Below are 18144 nucleotides of genomic sequence, written 5' to 3' on the forward strand. Positions count from 1 at the left end.
CATCCGTTGTTAGTTGCCGGTCCTCGACGTTGTCCGTTCTGAGTCCGACCGCACTCGCACGCGCCCGCGTCACCGTCGTAACTCTGTTTTTAAAGTGTGCGTAAAACTTCCTCTATCCGGGTTGAGATTTGTCGTGCATTATTATTTATATATAGGTAGACCGCCTGTCGAATTTCGTCGCGATCGGAGTTCGTCTGGTACCCGAACGGTCGACCGTAGCGGCACCGTATTCGGGCTACCGTCGGACGTGTGTCGGTGTTTTAAATTCGTTGCCGCGCCGCCCGTTTTCCCTCTCGTCTCCGGATACCCCCTCTACACGGCTGCGTACCCGTACCCGCGTTCGGAATCATCTGAATCCGACCGCACGGTTGGATCCGGAACGAAATTCCGGCTAACCTAGCCCCCCCATTTGTCTATATATAGCCCCTCCTATTATTTTTAGACAACCCCCTCTTTCTCCTCCTCGATTTCCGTGCCAACCCCCGAAACCCTAATCCTCCCGCAGCCTCCTCCCACCTCCTCGCGCCGCCGGGCCCGCGAGTCTGCGGCTGGCCCGCCGGGCCCGAACCGCCGCCGCCGTCTCGCCCGTTCCTCCCGCAGCTTTCGAGCAGCCCGTGCTCCCGTGCCCGTGTGCTCGCCACCCATGGCCGTCTCGGCTTCGCCGGAGCCCCTCGCCGTTCGCCGCCCCAGCCGGAGTGGCTCGCCGGAGCCGGCCAGGACAGCCCACCGGACCGCCTCCTCTCCTTCCTTTCTCTGCTGGTCTCCCTCTCTCACCTCCCGTTCTCTCTCCCCACGGGAACCAGGACGCCGGCGATCTCCTCGCCCGGCCACCGCCTCGCGTCGCCACCGGCGGGAATGGGATGGTCTGCCCCGGATCTACTCGGATCTGCAACCTATGGGTCCCTATGCGCCTTGGCCGGAGCTGCCCGCCGTCGGGAACCGCCGCCAGGAGCCTGCGGTGTCCTCGGTCCCAAGAGAGGGACGACCGAGCTCCTCCACGCCTCGCCTAGGCCGGTCTCGCGCAGCGCCCAGCTGACAGTCCCCGAGCAGCCCCAGGCCGGCCCAGATCCCGCGCCCCTTCGGCCCAAGGCCGACTGCCTCCTCCACATCTAACCTCGGCCCGAGGTGACCTCCCGTGGCCTTTTGTTTATTTTCCTCACCCAGGCACTGTTTTGCTATATAGCGCCCCCAATTCGGCCCGTTTGATTATTAGGATTTTTCCTGAGAATATTTTTTTTCCAGGAATTAGACGTAAATATAAACGCCCGTAACTTTTTTTTTCGTTAGTCGGATCGAGGTGATCTTTATATGGATTTGGTGTAGAATTTCGCGTAGTATCCGTTTTTGCAACTTGCATAATCATTTGACGTAGTGTAACGTGCCAAACGCCTAGTTTTGCGTGCTGTTTCAATAGGATATACGCCGTATTTATTTTTCGCGCTAGACCGTATTGCCCGTATGCCGTTTTAGAAATGCCCATGTTTTAGGGACCATTTTTCCATGCTTTTTAGAGCGCTCACTCGTATTTTTGCGTGTGGGATTTGCCGGTAATTTATTTTCCCGTATCTAGGTGATTATCTCGCATTAATGTGTGGCGTTATTTTGTGTTGCAAACCCCACATATTTTATATGTTTCCGGGGTAGAAAAATCGCAATTAGTTTTAGCTTTCGAGTAAGTTAGTTCGCGAGATATTTTGCCGTGATGCCTTTTGTTTAATTCGTAGGATTTAATCCGTTCTTCGTTTGACGGAGTTGTCAACTAGGGAGTTCTTCTTAGATGTTTTGTTTAGTCCCTGGTATTTTTAGTTGCAATAGGAATGCACGTTTAGGTGTGGTTTGATTGCTCTCAAGTTGCTAGAAATAGTGCTGATTTGGAGGAGCTGAAATATTTCTAAGTCTGGAATCTGTTATATTTTGTTGTTGTCTTGTCTTGCTTGCATCTGGTGATCTGTAACTCTTTTGAGGTTGGTCCAATGGAGTTAGTTGTACCCCTTGTGTTCCTCTAGCATGCTTTAAATTTTCATGCCATTTGGAGCCCTGTATCTTATGGTTTTGCTGCTGTCAATATGCCTTCAGGCCGAAAACTGCACTTTCATGAGATGTTATTTTCACTAAGTCTGAAATAGTGAGTGTGATGCCATTTTGTGACTTCTTTCCCTAGTGTTCCTTGCTGCCATGCTAGTGGTTGTTAGTTGTTCGTAGTAGTGCTTCTTGCCCTCTTCCGTGCCATGCCTTGCTTGACCATATCGGAGTTGTGTAGCCGTAGTTGTGGGGCGTAGAAAATGCTATCTGGCTGATTTTGGCAGATTGTAGTCATTTCTTGTTTTGCTCGTAGTTTTTGAACAGTGGCTCCGATTTGATCGTGTCCTACATGAAACTTGCTTAGAATCTCGTGTAGTTTCATTTTATCTTGCTGGTTGTATGTTTTGAAGTGCTCGTAGCCATCGTTGCACACATATTGCATTCATGCCATCATATCTTGCGGTGCTTGTATCTTTTGATCCGTAGCTCCGTTGGAGATGTTCTCTGCGTGTAGATTGCTGCCTTGACGCGTAGAATCACGTGAACCTATTTGTTTTGCTGTTTAACAACTAATTAAAAGCATTAGGCCAGATCTGGACAGAATCGTAAATTAACTTGTGAGGTCGTTTCGGAGGTGCTATAAGACATTTCCGACCTCATTTAAAATGCCTAGATAGGTAGTTTAATTTCCGCTTCACCTCTTGCATGTTTAATCACATTTAATATTGCGGTGTACCTAATCGGGATAGACCAAAGTAAATAGACGTGGAGTATCGTCAATATGCAACTCGTTGCATATTGAACTTCACTTAATGTGTAGTGTTTGATTGAGTGGATTGTCATGCCGTGACGTGCATGTTTTCAACTGCTCATGCATCATATGTGTTGTGCGTCGTGTGGTGAATATCGTGTGTTGATTTGTGTTTCCGGTTTGCTTCGTCTCGATAGAGTTCCGCAGCGTGCCGGATTGTGAGGACCCGGTCGACTACGTCGGTTCGTCTGCTTCACGGAGGCATTCTTCTTTCAAGCGGGATCTCAGGCAAGATGACCATTTCTCCAGATACCATTACTGCCATTGCCATGCTAGTTTATCGCTTCTATCGTTTATGTCTCGTTGCCTACCACCTGTTAAATATCAGCCTCTCGACAATGCCATGATTACCTTCAACCTGTTCGACCTAGCAAACCACTGTTTGGCTATGATATTGCTTGCTTAATCCTGTTGATAGCGTTGCTAGTTGCAGGTGCAGTTGCTTCCATGTGAAAGCATGGGTTCCTTGTTATATCACCATATTAAATGCTATTTAATTAAATACACCTATATACTTGGTAAAAGGTGGAAGGCTTGGCCTTTCTAGCCTGGTGTTTTGTTCCACCTTTTCCCCCTTAGTTTCCGGCTACCGGTGTTATGTTCCATAATTGAGCGCTCCTAACACGATCGGGGTTTTTATGGGGACCCCCTTGATAATTCGTTTTAGATTAAAGCTGGCCTGGCAAGGCCCAACTTTGGTACTACATTTGCCTAATCACCTAATAAAATTGCATAGGGACTTCCCGGGCCCCGAGGATAATTTAATCAACCCCCGGGCCAGTGCTCCTCATGAGTGTTGGTCCAAAACAGAGCAGCTTATTAACGCTACCCGGGGCAACTCGGCGTTTGGCGTGGTAACCATCACTCATCCGTCGTGTCCTGAGAACGAGGTACGCGACTCCTATCGGGATCGTCGACACGTCGGGCGGCCTTGCTGGATTAGTTTTACCTTTGACGGAATATCTTGTGCATCGGGATTCCAGTGATGCTTTGGGTAATCGGTTTTCCACTAGGGAATCCGACGAGATCGCGAGCTTCGTGATTGAGGATTTCTATGCAGCTTGTGGTAATTTGTGATGGACTAGTTGGAGCACCCCTGCAGGGTTAAATCTTTTCGGAATGCCGTGCCCGTGGTTATGTGGCAACGTGGAAACTTTGTTTAACACTGGTTCTAGATAACATGAAGTTAACTTAATTAAAATATGCCAACTTCGTGCGTAACCGTGACTGTCTCTTTCGTGAGTTCCTTCTCCGATCGAGGACATGGTGGGGTTATGTCTGACGTAGGTAGGTGTTCAGGATCATTCATTTGATCATCAGTAGTTCACATCCGTTATCCGTAGATCTTCCCCCTCTTGTTTCTTGTACTCGTAAGGTAGCCACCAAATATATGCTTAGCCGCTGCTACAACCTCACCACTTAACCATACCTCACCCATTAAGCTTTGCTAGTCTTGATACCTTTGGAAATGAGATTGTCGAGTCCCCTGTGGCTCACAGATTACTACAACACCAGTTGCAGGTACAGATAAAGGTTACTTGACGCGAGCGCGTTGATTGTTCATTTGGAGTTGCTTCTTCTTCTTCTTCTTCATCGATCTAGGATGAGTTCCAGGCCGGCAGCCTAAGATAGCAAGGATGGACGTCGTTCTTATTTTTCTCGTTTGTTTTCGTCCGTAGTCGGACCCTGCTCTTACCCTTGATGATTATGTAATGTACTGATGTGACTCTGATGTAGCTTGTGACGAGTGTAAGCCAACTCTGTATATATATCTCTTCTTTTCAGTACATGTACTTGTGACGATATCCATTCTTGCGACTCGACAAGATGCGCTTCTATCCCTGATGAGGCCTTCGTGTCAAATTGAGGATAGGGTCGCATCTTGGGCATGACAAGTTGGTATATGGCCAGTACCGACCTAGGAGCCCCCTTGATTGATCGAACTTGGCCGAGTCGAGTCTAGTGAAAACTATTTGAGCCTTAGTTATATATCGGAGAGTAGGATTCTTTTTCTCCTCTTCTATGCTCTGATGAGGAATCTTGACGTAATATTTTAATTCTACTCCTCTTCTCACTCAATTTTTTTTAGGATCACGCGGATATTCTTGGGATCTATATGATGCCGATGTGACGGAGTTCTGTCTTGGTGCCTCCTGTCTGACTTGATTTTCTTCCGGGGAGTTGAGCTCCAGGGGATTCTTGAGCACATCGTTATCATTCAGGTTTCTTAGTATCTCAGAACGAAGGATGTTCGTAATTGCTTCAATACTAGTAGTGGCGAGATAACCCCGATGTCCCCAGTACTGGTGCAGATTGTTTGGGAGTACTGCCATACTTTGTATCGTTGTGATCACGAGGGTCTGTTGTAGATGAAGGTCCGAGATTCTGGTTGTGTGTTGACGGATGTGATACAAGTGACGGGTTAGTATAGGAGTTGTGTGTTATTACTCCTTGTATCTGTGTACCAGATTGCATGACCAGATATTTCGGGAATTCATAGGTGGGAATTCAAGTGGTTGCTTATAGGACAATCTTCCAACAAATGCATGATGTTAGGTTGGGGTTCGACATCTAGTGGATTCGTTTGTTCACGATCGACTTACAGCGGTACACGTTGTGTCTTAAAGAGTCCTTGTAGCTTGCTACGACTCGGGGACGCTTCGTATGTCGGGTGCACTACCTTGCACTTGATGGCTACTGTAAAATCGAGCCCGTGCGATCCTGTCCACGAAAATATCGGATGAAATCTTTCTCATGAGTTTGTTCTGGCTAATTGCAAGCCGCATCCTTTGTTTTGTTGGAATTTGGTAATTCGTGTTGCTTCGATGTCAAATGGTGATTTCAGATCTTTCCTAAGAGGTGTTCTCATATTTTTATGAGAGTATTAATTCTTTTGCTCTATCAATTGTCTTATCAATTCCTTTCAACCGAAGTCATCATATCAATTCTTTCCAACCGGTGTGCTTCTCTTCAGTGAACTCAATCCTCTCCAATTGTTGCTGATCATTCTCTCGTTTGTATTCCGGAGTTCATCTCATCTAGCCCAAGTTGTCTTTGTTTTTCCCCACCCTCCCGCCCTTTTTCTCAGTGATTCAATTTTCATTAAGAGTTTTCTTTTCATGGTGCTTCCGCTGTCTGTTCCTTCTCTCTTACCCGGTGAATTTAATTCAGTTGTCCGTGTTCATCATATCCTTTTCATCCTTGTAATTCTTTCCTATGTTGGAAACTTTTATTAGTCTATCTTCTAGTTGTCGTTTCTCTCTATTCTTTCCGGAGCGTTGAAGATATCCTAGTAGTTTCTTGTTTTCAGGTCTTTCATTATTTCGAGGTGCTCAACCTCATCTAGTCTCTTCATACCAGTGCAATATCTCTCGATCTAGCAATCTTTTCAACGGTGGTTCTTTGAGTGGGCCCATAACCCACAGGTTCTTTCCCAGGATCTTTCCTGGCTCTTTTAATTCTTTCCCGGAGATCTCCAATTCTTGTCAACTATGACGTAAGTATGATTTTCATTAGTCATATCCCTTCTTCAAGATCTATTTGAATTAACTCTCATATTTGGCTCAACCTTGCATTCTCCTTTATTCCGGAGTGTCTAAGCTATTCTTGGTGTTGTTCCTCGTCATCATTCTCAGCTTGCTATTCGAAGGAGTGTTTCTCTCAGTCTTTTTCCATTCTTGTGAAGATTGTCATCTCAGCTTCGTGTTATCATCTTGAATTTGTTTTCTATCATGAGTAATTCCTTTCTTGCTATCCGGTGCATTTCTGAGTTGTTTTTATTTCTCGTTCCTCCTAAGGCCATCATTCCTGAAGATTCTTCGTTCTCAGCTTTCAGCTTTCGTTCTCTAATTCTTCTCAATTGTTGTCTCTTCGTTCGTCTCTCAATTGTTCCGATGCCTTGTTCTAGTTTTTTCTCTCAGGTGGCTCATGATCTCTTCATTCTCGTGTATCTCCATTCATTCATGGTTGCCTCGTTCATTTCAATTCTCACCGTTTTTTCTTGCAACATTTCTTCTAGTTTGTGCTCATATATCTCTCCTAAATCATTTCTAGAAGAATAAGTGGTATGCTAAATCCATTGATTGTCATCAGTTTAACTTGATGAAGGATAAGCTTAAATAATTCTTATTCTTGTTCGTAGTATTTTGAATTCTTCTTCCGGAGTGGCTCATGATGTCAATTCTTTTCTCAAGTGTTCTTATCTTTTCTTTTCCGGAGTTCCAAGTTTTATCAACTATCTCTTTGTGTAGCTTCATCTAAATCTTGGCAGGTCATAATCTTATTCTTTTCTACCTTCATATTTTTGCATCATTCATTCGTGTACGGTGGTCCTTCATGGTGGTTCATCAAGATTTCATTCCTTCTTAAGTGTTCTTCAAGATTCTTGTTGGAGAACCTCAAGTATCCTTTCTCTTGCATTTCTATGTGCAAATTGTTCTTCCTTTGTCCTTTGAGGTGGTATTATAGCATTCTTGTTAGTGTAGGAGCCTCGAAGAGTTTTCCTTTCAAGAATGAGATAATTAAAACCACCAATTCTATGATCATGAGACTATTCTTAACCCATGACTTCTTCATTGAGCTATCTTGGTTTGGATTCACCTAAAGCTTTTCCTATGGATTGTTGCTATCATGGTGCTTGTCATTAATCCAAGTTCTGAATGTATCCTTTTGGTGTAAGAATTGTTCATATCTTGTTTCTCCCAACCTATCCTTGTTTCTTTTAGTAGTTGGTTGTCACCTCATATTTGTTGAGATGATTTCCATAAGCCCACTACTATCTTCTTCTTCGTTGTTGGTTTGCCAACTACTAAGTCTATTCTCTTGTTCTGGAGGCATTGTGATATTGCTCTTTTGGGTCTATTATGTTGTTCTACCAAGATCTTGGTGTTCCATTGCTCTATTTAGTTGTTTGTTATGAATATTGTCTAATTCTCCTACCTTTTCGAATTTTTGTTGTCCCATTTTCCTACCGAAGTGCTGCCGAAATTTTCCGTGAATTCTTGCTTCTTTCTGTTATCATTCCTCATCTCTTTGCAACTTGTGACGCCCTCGGCTTAATCGTACGCTAAACATACACGCAAATGCGTACGATCAAACCCAAGGACTCATGGGGAGATATCACAACACAACTCTAGACAGAAATAAAAATAACATCAGCTTCATATTACAAGCCAGGGGCCTCGAGGGCTAGAATACGAAAGCTCGATAAACACACGAGTCAGCGGAAGCAACAATATCTGAGTACAGACATAAAACAACAAGGGGTGCCTTAGAGAAGGCTAGCACAAAAGATACAACGATCGAACGAGGCGAGGCCTCCTGCCTGGGAACCTCCTAACTACTCCTGATCATCAGCGGCCTCCACGTAGAAGTAGGCACCGTCGGGGTAGCAGTCGTCGGCGGCGGGGACCTCCATCTCCTGGGCTCCATCATCTGGTCGCAGCAAACGGATCAAGGGGACAAGGGGGAGCGAAGCAGCGGTGAGTACTCATCCAAAGTACTCGCAAGTCTTACATCAGAACTATTCTAAATATGCATCAGTATCAAAGAAGGGGGTTATATGTGGACTGACTGCAGCAATGCGAGAATAGAGAGAGAAGGCCTAGTCCTATCGAAGACTAGCATCTTCTGGGTCTTGCAGCAATAGACGAGAGTAGAACAGGGGGTAACACATTAATAGTCATATTGTTGCAGCAATATTAAAGTGAGGTCACGCCTAAAGATCCTCCCTCGACTCCCTGCGAGGAAGCAATCCCGAGGCAAACTAATGATCCAGTTAAGTAACAAATGTAGTTGTAAAAGATCGGGGCACAACTCCAAGTCGTCCTGTAACGTGGACACGGCTATCCGAATAGTTAATTTTCATCCCTGCAGGGGTGCACCACATGTCCCGTCACGCTCGATAACACTCTGGCCGGACATATTTTTCTGGGTCCTGCCCGGCCTCGGAATATCGACACGTCGCAGCCCCACCTAAGACTAATCAGAGAGGCCAGCCCGCCGGTCTAAATCCTAAGCACAAAGGGTTCGTGGGCCCAGTTCCCCTTCACGCTCCTGCACGTGGCGTGGGCGGCCGACGTCAGTCCTAGCATCCCTTAATCACAAGCGCGATGCATCTCGGGACCACTCGGGCGCGCGCTGCTACATTGCTGGCATCTGAAAAGCTTCGGCTGATACCGCGACGCCGAGTACCCATAGTTCTTCCCGCGTAGCCGGTTAGTGCGAAAAGGTCTCCGACCAACCCAGATCAAATACCCAAATCCATTAGCATTTTAATTAGGCCAACAACACAGTCTCACGGGAATCCACCCGGCTTACAACTAATCACCAATGATCCCAGTAACATGGTCGAGTAACTGTGTGGTCGTAACATCGGGGGAATCCGAGGTATCACCCTCGTTGGATCCCGAACGATGTACCCGTCAAGGTGGGCTTAGAGGAATCACCCTCGGGGGTCCCACACTCGCGGGGTTGCACGACAGAGGCGTCATCGGGAATGGTGAAAGAGGAATCACCCTCGATAACCACGACCGACTAGCTATACTACAGAGATATCATCAGGAGTACTTAGCGAGGTGTCACCCTCGGTACCCGATAGTATCTCTGTAGCGTCGTACAACGAAGGGGGGTGAATGTGATGTGTCGGGTCTGGCTCGTCGATCAAAGATCGAGATTTGAAAACAAGCGGGGCAACTGAGCTACGGGGTCAGAGGGGGGGGTGACTGCTCCACCTATTCCAAGCAAGTTTAAAGTACAGGACTGAAAGTAGCAGTTCATCAAAAATAGGCTATGCATCAGATATAGGAGCTAACTACAGCAGTAGCAAAATACTAATGCAAGCAGTAGGAAGAAAGACATAGGCGATATAGGAATGATCAAGGGGGGGGTTTGCTTGCCTTGCTGCTCTGCGGCAAAGGACTGATCAGCAGGGTCGTAGGTGTACCCGGCAGCAGCGTCAGTCTCGGGGTCTACCGGTAAGATGAGGGGGAAGAAACAATAAATAATAGCACCGATGCAACACAAAGCATGACATGGCAAGATGCAGGCTAGACATGAGCAAACGCAGCAACATCCGTCATAGACGGGTCGGAAGAATATCTGACGATATTTTCCGGGTCTCGGGCTACTACCGGTTATACTGGAAACGGAGGAAAAGTCCCATGTTTGCTATGCTAGGGACGCGTGACAGACGAACGGGCCGTGTATCCGGGTTCGTCTCGATCTGCTGATCAACTTTCATGTTGAAATTATTTTGATGTGACTTACGGATTATTTAATATTAATTTTCAAAGTTTTATTAATTATTTAGGAATTAAAAACAGATTAAAAATATTTAATAAAATTCCATTATGACATCATCGCGATGTCATGGTGACATCAACATTTGACCGGTCAACTGACCTGCGGGTCCCGAACGTCATAGGCACAAGTTTTTATTAAGATTAATTATTTATTAATCAGATTAATTCAACGAGGGACCCACGTGTCATACTCTAATTATGTTAATTAATTATTTTAACTAATATATCTATTTATTTATTTAATAAAATATTATTTTTATTATTATTTATATTAACTACCGCGTGGGGCCTCCCTGTCATAGACAGCGGGTGCATTGGCCCCACCGGTAAGTGGCCTAAGGTTATTTTCTCATTTTATTATTAGATACCTAACCGTGCAAATACCGTATTTCTTTAAATATCCATATACGCAAATACATACATCACATCTCATACATACATACGTACATACATACGCATCTAATACATCATTTGTCTTTATTTACTTTTCTCTCAAAACTCTCAACACTCATCTCTCTCTGTGTTAACACACAGAGAACAACTCTCTGCTAACTCCATAGAAGAACCTAAAGTTCAAATCCTCCTACCGGAGTCTACCGTCGACGGATCGAGGCCCCGTTTGCCGGAACGGAACCGGGACGGCGAGGAGATCGACATGGTGGGAGGAGCCCGAGGAGGGGCTCGCCGACGGTGACGAGACGGGCCGGTGAAGCCGGAGTTCGCACGAAGGTGACGGTGGAGACGGCGTGGTTCCGGTGATGGAGGGGACGGTGATGATGGTGATGACGCGCCGGCGATTGGAAACCGGCCGGATCCGGCGAGGAAGAGGCGTAGGGGAGGCCCGGTGGGGGAGGGGCTCACCGGCATGGTGAAGGGGCTGAGGGAGGCCGGTCTCCCTGCCCGGTCCCTCCCGGACCGAGCGGGAGAAGGCCGACGGGGCTCCCAGGGGGCGGCCGGCGGGATGGAGGGCCGAGGTGGGGGGCGGCTCGCCGGCTGGGAGGATGAGGGCCCGCCGGGGGAGGAGGATGAGGGGACCGACGGGGGGGCCGCCGGGGTAGGAGGAGGCGGTGGAGAGGAGGGGCACTGGCGAGCCGGCGCTGGAGGCGGTCGCCGGTGGGAGAGTAGCAGGGGAGGGGCGACGGGATGAGAGAGGTGGAGGAGGGATCGGCAGGGGAGGGGGTCACGGGAGAGATGGGAGAGAGCGCGTGGGGGGTGGGGGCTCTCGTGGGGGTGGGGGGAACCGAGAGGGAGCGTGGGGAGGTGGCGTTGTCGTGGGGGTGGGGCCCCCCACGAGGGGGAGGCTGGCGGCGGCGTGGGAGGAGGGAGTAGCGGGGGGGGGGGGGGGGGGCGGCGGCTCCCTCGCCAGGGAGCTAGGGTTTGCGGGATGGGGTGGGTGGCCGGCTGGGCCTTGAGCCCAGTTGGGCCAGGGGGTGGGGTTGTTTTCCCTTTTTTTTCTTTTGCTTTGTTTTATTTTGTTTTCTTTTTCCCTTTTTTATTATTTCTTTCTTTCAATTTTCTTTTCTATCTTTTATCATTATTATTTTTAATACTTTCCTTTTTTTTACATATATAATCTTTTGATATTTAACATGAATTTATAATAGTACTTTTTCTTATGCTTTCAAATTTTGGATCCGGACAGAGTCGAATCAACGCGGGTCTGAGATGGGGATTCGATGACGTGGCATCGTTAGTGAGTAATCACTGTAGCTTAATTACAATAATTACTGTAGCAAAAGTCGAGGATGTCACAATTCTCCCCTACTAACAAGAATTCTCGTCCCGAGAATTAAGAGGTAGAGGGAAAGAGCCCGGGGTATTCTTCACGAAGATGATCCTCGCGTTCCCAAGTGGCTTCATCTTCAGAGTGATTTGACCACTGCACCTTAAGGAACTTGGTGACCTTGCGACGAGTCTTACGTTCAGCTTGGTCGAGAATGCGGACCGGATGCTCTTTATAAGAGAGGTCTTGTTGTAGCTCAAGCATATCGTGATCCACTGCTCGAATAGGGTCCTTGAAGCAGCGACGGAGCTGAGAAACATGGAAGACATCGTGAACCTGAGAAAGGTTCGTCGGCAGTTCCAATTGATAAGCCACTCTTCCACGCCTTTCGAGAACAGTGAAAGGACCAATATAACGAGGAGCTAACTTGCCCTTGATTCCGAAACGGTGTGCACCTCTCATTGGTGTGACACGAAGATAAGCCTTTTCGCCAAGTTGATAGACCATATCTTGATGATGACGGTCACACTGACTCTTCTGACGAGACTGAGCAGCCTTCAGATTCTCATGAATAATGCGGACTTGATCTTCGGCATGTTGAATAATATCCGGACCGAAGAGTGATCTTTCCCCAGTTTCTGACCAATTCAGAGGAGTCCGACACCTTCGCCCATACAATACTTCGAAAGGGGCCATCTTCAGACTAGCTTGATAGCTATTGTTGTAAGAGAACTCGGCATACGGGAGAGATTCCTCCCATTTCTTACCGAAAGAAATGACACAAGCTCAAAGCATGTCCTCGAGAATTTGGTTGACTCGTTCAACTTGTCCCTGGGATTGAGGATGAAATGCCGTGCTGAAGGACAGATGAGTCCCCATAGCCTTCTGAAAACTTTCCCAGAATTTTGAAGTGAACAAACTGCCACGGTCTGAACTGATTACCAACGGAATACCGTGAAGTGAAACAACTCTGGACATATAAAGATCTGCCAGTTGACTAGCATTAATCGTTTCTTTGACGGCCAGGAAATGTGCAACTTTGGACAGTCGATCAGTGACGACAAGAATAGCATCATTACCCTTCTGAGATCTGGGAAAACCAGTGACAAAGTCCATTTCAACATGGTCCCATTTCCACTCAGGAATAGAGATAGGCTGCAGAGTTCCAGCAAGCTTTTGGTGTTCTGCTTTGATACGCCGGCATATATCACATTCTGCCACATAGCGTGCAATGTCTTGTTTCATATTGGGCCACCAGAATCTCTGCCGGATGTCTTGGTACATCTTGGTACTACCCGGGTGAATAGACAATGGTGTGTCATGAGCTTCTTCCATCACCATCCCAGTCATCCTGAGATTTTCCTTCTTATTTGGGACGAATAGGCGACCCTTGAAATACAAGGCGCCACCTTCATCAACAGTGAAAAAGGAGGGTTTACCCTTCGCAATATAGCTCTTAATCCTGTCGACATCATCGTCAAAGTCTTGCAGATTCTTTATGGAGCTCACAAGATCTGGTTCAACCACTAGGTTACTGAGGGAACCCTGATTAACAACACGAAGGTTCATCTTTTGATACTCTTCAGGAAGAGGAAAAAGGTAACCCTGAGGAACAATGTGGAGGTTCAGCTTACGGAATTCCTCTTGCAAACGATCGTGAACCTGATGAACCTGGAGGTGGTTGCAGTATGACTTGCGACTTAAGGCATCAGCCATTACATTAGCCTTGCCAGGGGTATATGATATACTACAGTCAAAATCTGCTATACGCTCCATCCATCTTTGTTGACGCAGGTTCAGCTCCGGTTGAGTAAACAAGTACTTCAGACTTTGATGGTCGGTGTAGATTTCACAGCGATTACCGACAAGGTATTGTCGCCATTCTTTCAATGCATGAATGACTGCGGCAAGCTCGTGATCATGAACTGGGTAGTTCTCTTCATGAGCACGCAGTTGACGTGAAGCATAAGCGATCACCTTGCGATCCTGCATTAGGACACAACCTATTCCTTGACGAGAAGCATCACAGTATATGACGAAATCCCTTTTCGTATCTGGAGGAGCAAGTACTGGAGCGGACGTCAGTTTGTCCTTGAGCGCCTGGAAACTTTCCTCGCATTTATCAGTCCATTCATACTTAACACCTTTGTGAAGCAGGTTGGTTAAGGGCTTCGCAATCTTGGAGAAGTTCTCGACGAATCGACGGCAATAGCTGGCGAGTCCGAGAAAACTTCTGACTTGCTTGACATTCTTTGGGGGAGTCCAGTCAAGAATAGCTTGAATTCGTTCGGGGTTGACCGCAATACCATCCTTGGAAATCACATGACCAAGGTAAGTCACTTCGTCTAGCCAGAACTCACATTTGGAATACTTCGCATAGAGTTTATGCTCCCGAAGCTTATCCAGTACAAGACGAAGATGTTCAACATGCTCTTCTTTGTTCTTTGAAAACACCAGAATATCATCCAGATATACCACGACAAATTTGTCGAGGTAGTCCATGAATATATAATTCATCAATCGAGAGAAAGTTGCCGGTGCATTGGTTAAGCCGAAGGACATGACGGTGTACTCGTATGATCCATATCGAGTAACCAAGGCGATCTTTGGAATATCCTCCTTGTGAACACGGATCTGGTGGTATCCCAATCTCAAGTCGAGCTTAGAGAAAATGGTGGAACCAGCAAGTTGATCATACAAATCATTTATCCGAGGGAGAGGATATTTGTTTTGAATAGTGGCCTGGTTGATAGGACGATAGTCTTGAACCAATCGATTTGTCCCATCCTTCTTCTTAACAAAGAGAGAAGGTGCTCCCCAAGCAGAGGAACTCGGACGGATGAAACCCAGACGGAGCGAGTTGTCAATTTCTTGCTTAAGTTCAAGGAGTTCATGGGGTGGCATTTTATAAGGACGCTTGGCAATAGGAGTGGTACCGGGTACCAAGTCAATGACAAACTCGACAGCTCGAGCAGGGGGAATCCCCGGAAGTTCTTCTGGAAAGACATCTTGAAATTCTCGGACCACTGGTATGTTTTCAATCCCTTCCAGAGGCGATGCATTTAATGCATTCAAAGCATACAGTCGTGCCTCAGCATTACGGACGAGATGAGCATGGTAGCTTACTAGTTCATCTGAAGGGTGTAGGAGGTGGACGGTTTTGGTGGCACAAACGATCGATGCCGTATGAGCTTTCAACCAGTCCATCCCCAATATGAGATCAATGTTGGATGACTTTAGTAGGATGGGGTTGGCAAGGAATTCTAATCCTTCAATTTCAACTGGAACATGGGGGCAAACCACAGAGGTTCGGCATTCGCCCCCAGGGGTGTTTACCACTATCGGGATGTTCATCTCTTCGCTCCTAATGTCATGCATGTATGCAAAATTTTCCGACATAAAGGAATGCGATGCTCCTGTAACAAACAATACAGAAGCAGGTACTGAGTTAACGAGAAGTGTACCCATCACGGTAGCAGGCTGGTCTTGAGCTTGACCCATATCAATGTTGTTGGCCTGACCACGAACATAAGCAGGCTTAGTGTTGAAGTTGCGGTTCTGGTTGTTGCCACGGCCAGTTGCGGGAAGTGCCAGCTGATTCGGATTCTGCCTGCAGTCTCTAGCACGGTGACCTGGACGGCCACACTTGAAGCACAACCCGTCCTCAGGACGGGAAGGAGGAACTCGACGCGGTGGAGCTGGAAGCCTCGGCTGCCTAGGTGGTGGAGGAGGCAGGCGAGGTGCAGCATAGGACGGCCTTGGAGTAGGAGCAGGTGCATGGTACATGTTGTTGGGGATCCAGATCTTCCGCTTCTGTGCAGATGAGCCCGAAGATGAGCCCATGTCACGGTTGCGCTTGCTGCTATCTTTGTATTCCTGCAGACCAGTCTCAACCTGAATAGCCTTGTTCACGAGGGTGGCGAAATCAGCATAGTCCTGAACGAGGAGTGTCAGCTTGATATCAGGGTGGAGGCCTTCACGGAACTTCTCCTGCCTGCGTGCATCAGTCGCAATGTCTTCTTCAGCATAGCGAGATAATTCCAGAAATTCCCGCTTATAAGCATCCACGGTCTTGTTGCCCTGGACCAAGTTGCGGAACTCACGCTTCTTCCGGTCCATGATTCCCTGGGGAATGTATCGAGCACGGAAAGCAGCCTTGAACTCTGCCCAAGTGATGATAGTTCCATCGGGCTGAGAGCGCCTGTGGCTGTCCCACCATTGAGCAGCGGGACCCTTCAGAAAGTAGGCGGCAAAGTTGACATAGCTCGCCAGGGGCACATTGGCAGACTCCAGCTCATAAGAAATGTCACGGAGCCAGTCATCAGCATCAAGAGGCTGAGTTGAGCTGCGGTAGATCGCAGGGTTGAGACGGCAGAAGTCTTGCAGTGTCACGCCTTGTGGTTGGTTCATGTTCGGCCTTTGGAACTGATCCATGAGCCCTTGCATAAATTGGCGGTTCAGCTCAAACTGTTGGATCATCCCCGCCATATACTCAGGAGGCGGGGGTAGTGCATCGTTGGCAGGGCCACGCGGACGGCCAACTGGTCTAACCATCATGTTAAATATTTAGCAGGGGTATTTTAGCTCAAAGTAATTGCAAAGGCATCGCACGCATTCATGAAGTAATCAAGCATAATGAAAGGGAAATGCGATAGATACTCCATAGTAGTTGAGTTCGACATACAGACCCATACATAAGTTTGATTACAAACTAACGATTACAAATTCGAAATCTGGCGATAGCCCGGACGCATTTGACGATACCCTGGACTCACTAGGCGGCGCGCAGGCACGCGGTGGAAGAGTACCACAACGAGATGTAGCGATAAGGCTACATCAACATCGGAGATGACGATCGAATCCTGGTAGCTGGCGGTGATAGAAGGTAGGGACAGGACCCTGTGTCCCGTTGTGACTGTGGTGAGGGTACCGCATCCAGTCGAGCAGCTGAGGTCCAAGTGCAGGGGTTCTACCCCCAACATCAGTCCACTCGAGAGCTGATGGTAGCTCTGTCCTGCTCGGCTCGCGGATGCACATAGGTGTAACCCTCGTACAGTGTGATGGCTGCAGCTCTCTCAACGCGTCGTAAAGACGAGCGCGCGTAGCATACAACTCCACAGTCAGAGCTCGGAAAGCACGATCCATTGCCTCAGAGTACTGCACCAGAATCCGCGCGTCGTAGCGACGCGTCACGTAGGGGGCGCAGACAGCGACGTAGGAACGGTCGTTGCGCTCCCGAACGTCAGAAGCGTAGGCAGTGAGATCAGACCCAGTCTCATCCCCAGCAGGAGCATGCGGGATGTATCTGAAAGGGCTCTCCTCCAGGTGAGGGTACGCTCCACGGAGACGGGTGATGACGATGTAGGCCGCATCATGGACGGCCATCTCGACCGACACTCCAATACCACAGAACACGTGGCGCTCGAGGGTCTCGCCGCCCCTCTGGTCGAAGATGCGAACCTCAGCCTGGTACTGGTACTGGTTGTACTCGCGGAAATCCTCGAACACAGTGTACTCGGGGTACCAGCGATATCCCAGCCTGGTCAGGAGATCGACCAAAATGGCCGGGAACCCAGTCGTCTCAGTGGCCTGTGTCAGGCGCACGTGCTGCCTTGCGGGACGCATCTGAAAATAAGATTGACGGATGTCAATCACAGTGTGTGTAATACATATTCAGGAGAAAAGAGTAGATAGTCCAGCGCTCCGAATTGATGTGATTCGAGAACCTAATGTTAGAGTTAGTAAAATCTTTGACCCGAAAGAGAAGAGAAAGTAGAGCCCAGAGTATAGGAAAGGAGTAAAAGATACTAATACCACCCAATTGAGATGTGGGCCCGTAAGCCACAACATCAGTGTTAGTAAAGTTTTTCAAACACTAGACTCAACTTCGGCTAAGGAGTTGGAAAGGGGGCTACCTACAGGCAGTTGGCTCTGATACCAACTTGTGACGCCCTCGGCTTAATCGTACGCTAAACATACACGCAAATGCGTACGATCAAACTCAAGGACTCACGGGGAGATATCACAACACAACTCTAGACAGAAATAAAAATAACATCAGCTTCATATTACAAGCCAGGGGCCTCGAGGGCTAGAATACGAAAGCTCGACAAACACACGAGTCAGCGGAAGCAACAATATCTGAGTACAGACATAAAACAACAAGGGGTGCCTTAGAGAAGGCTAGCACAAAAAATACAACGATCGAACGAGGCGAGGCCTCCTGCCTGGGAACCTCCTAACTACTCCTGATCATCAGCGGCCTCCACGTAGAAGTAGGCACCGTC

The sequence above is a fragment of the Hordeum vulgare genome, chromosome 6H (assembly GCF_904849725.1).
Source record: "Hordeum vulgare subsp. vulgare chromosome 6H, MorexV3_pseudomolecules_assembly, whole genome shotgun sequence".
Lineage (NCBI taxonomy): Eukaryota > Viridiplantae > Streptophyta > Magnoliopsida > Poales > Poaceae > Hordeum > Hordeum vulgare.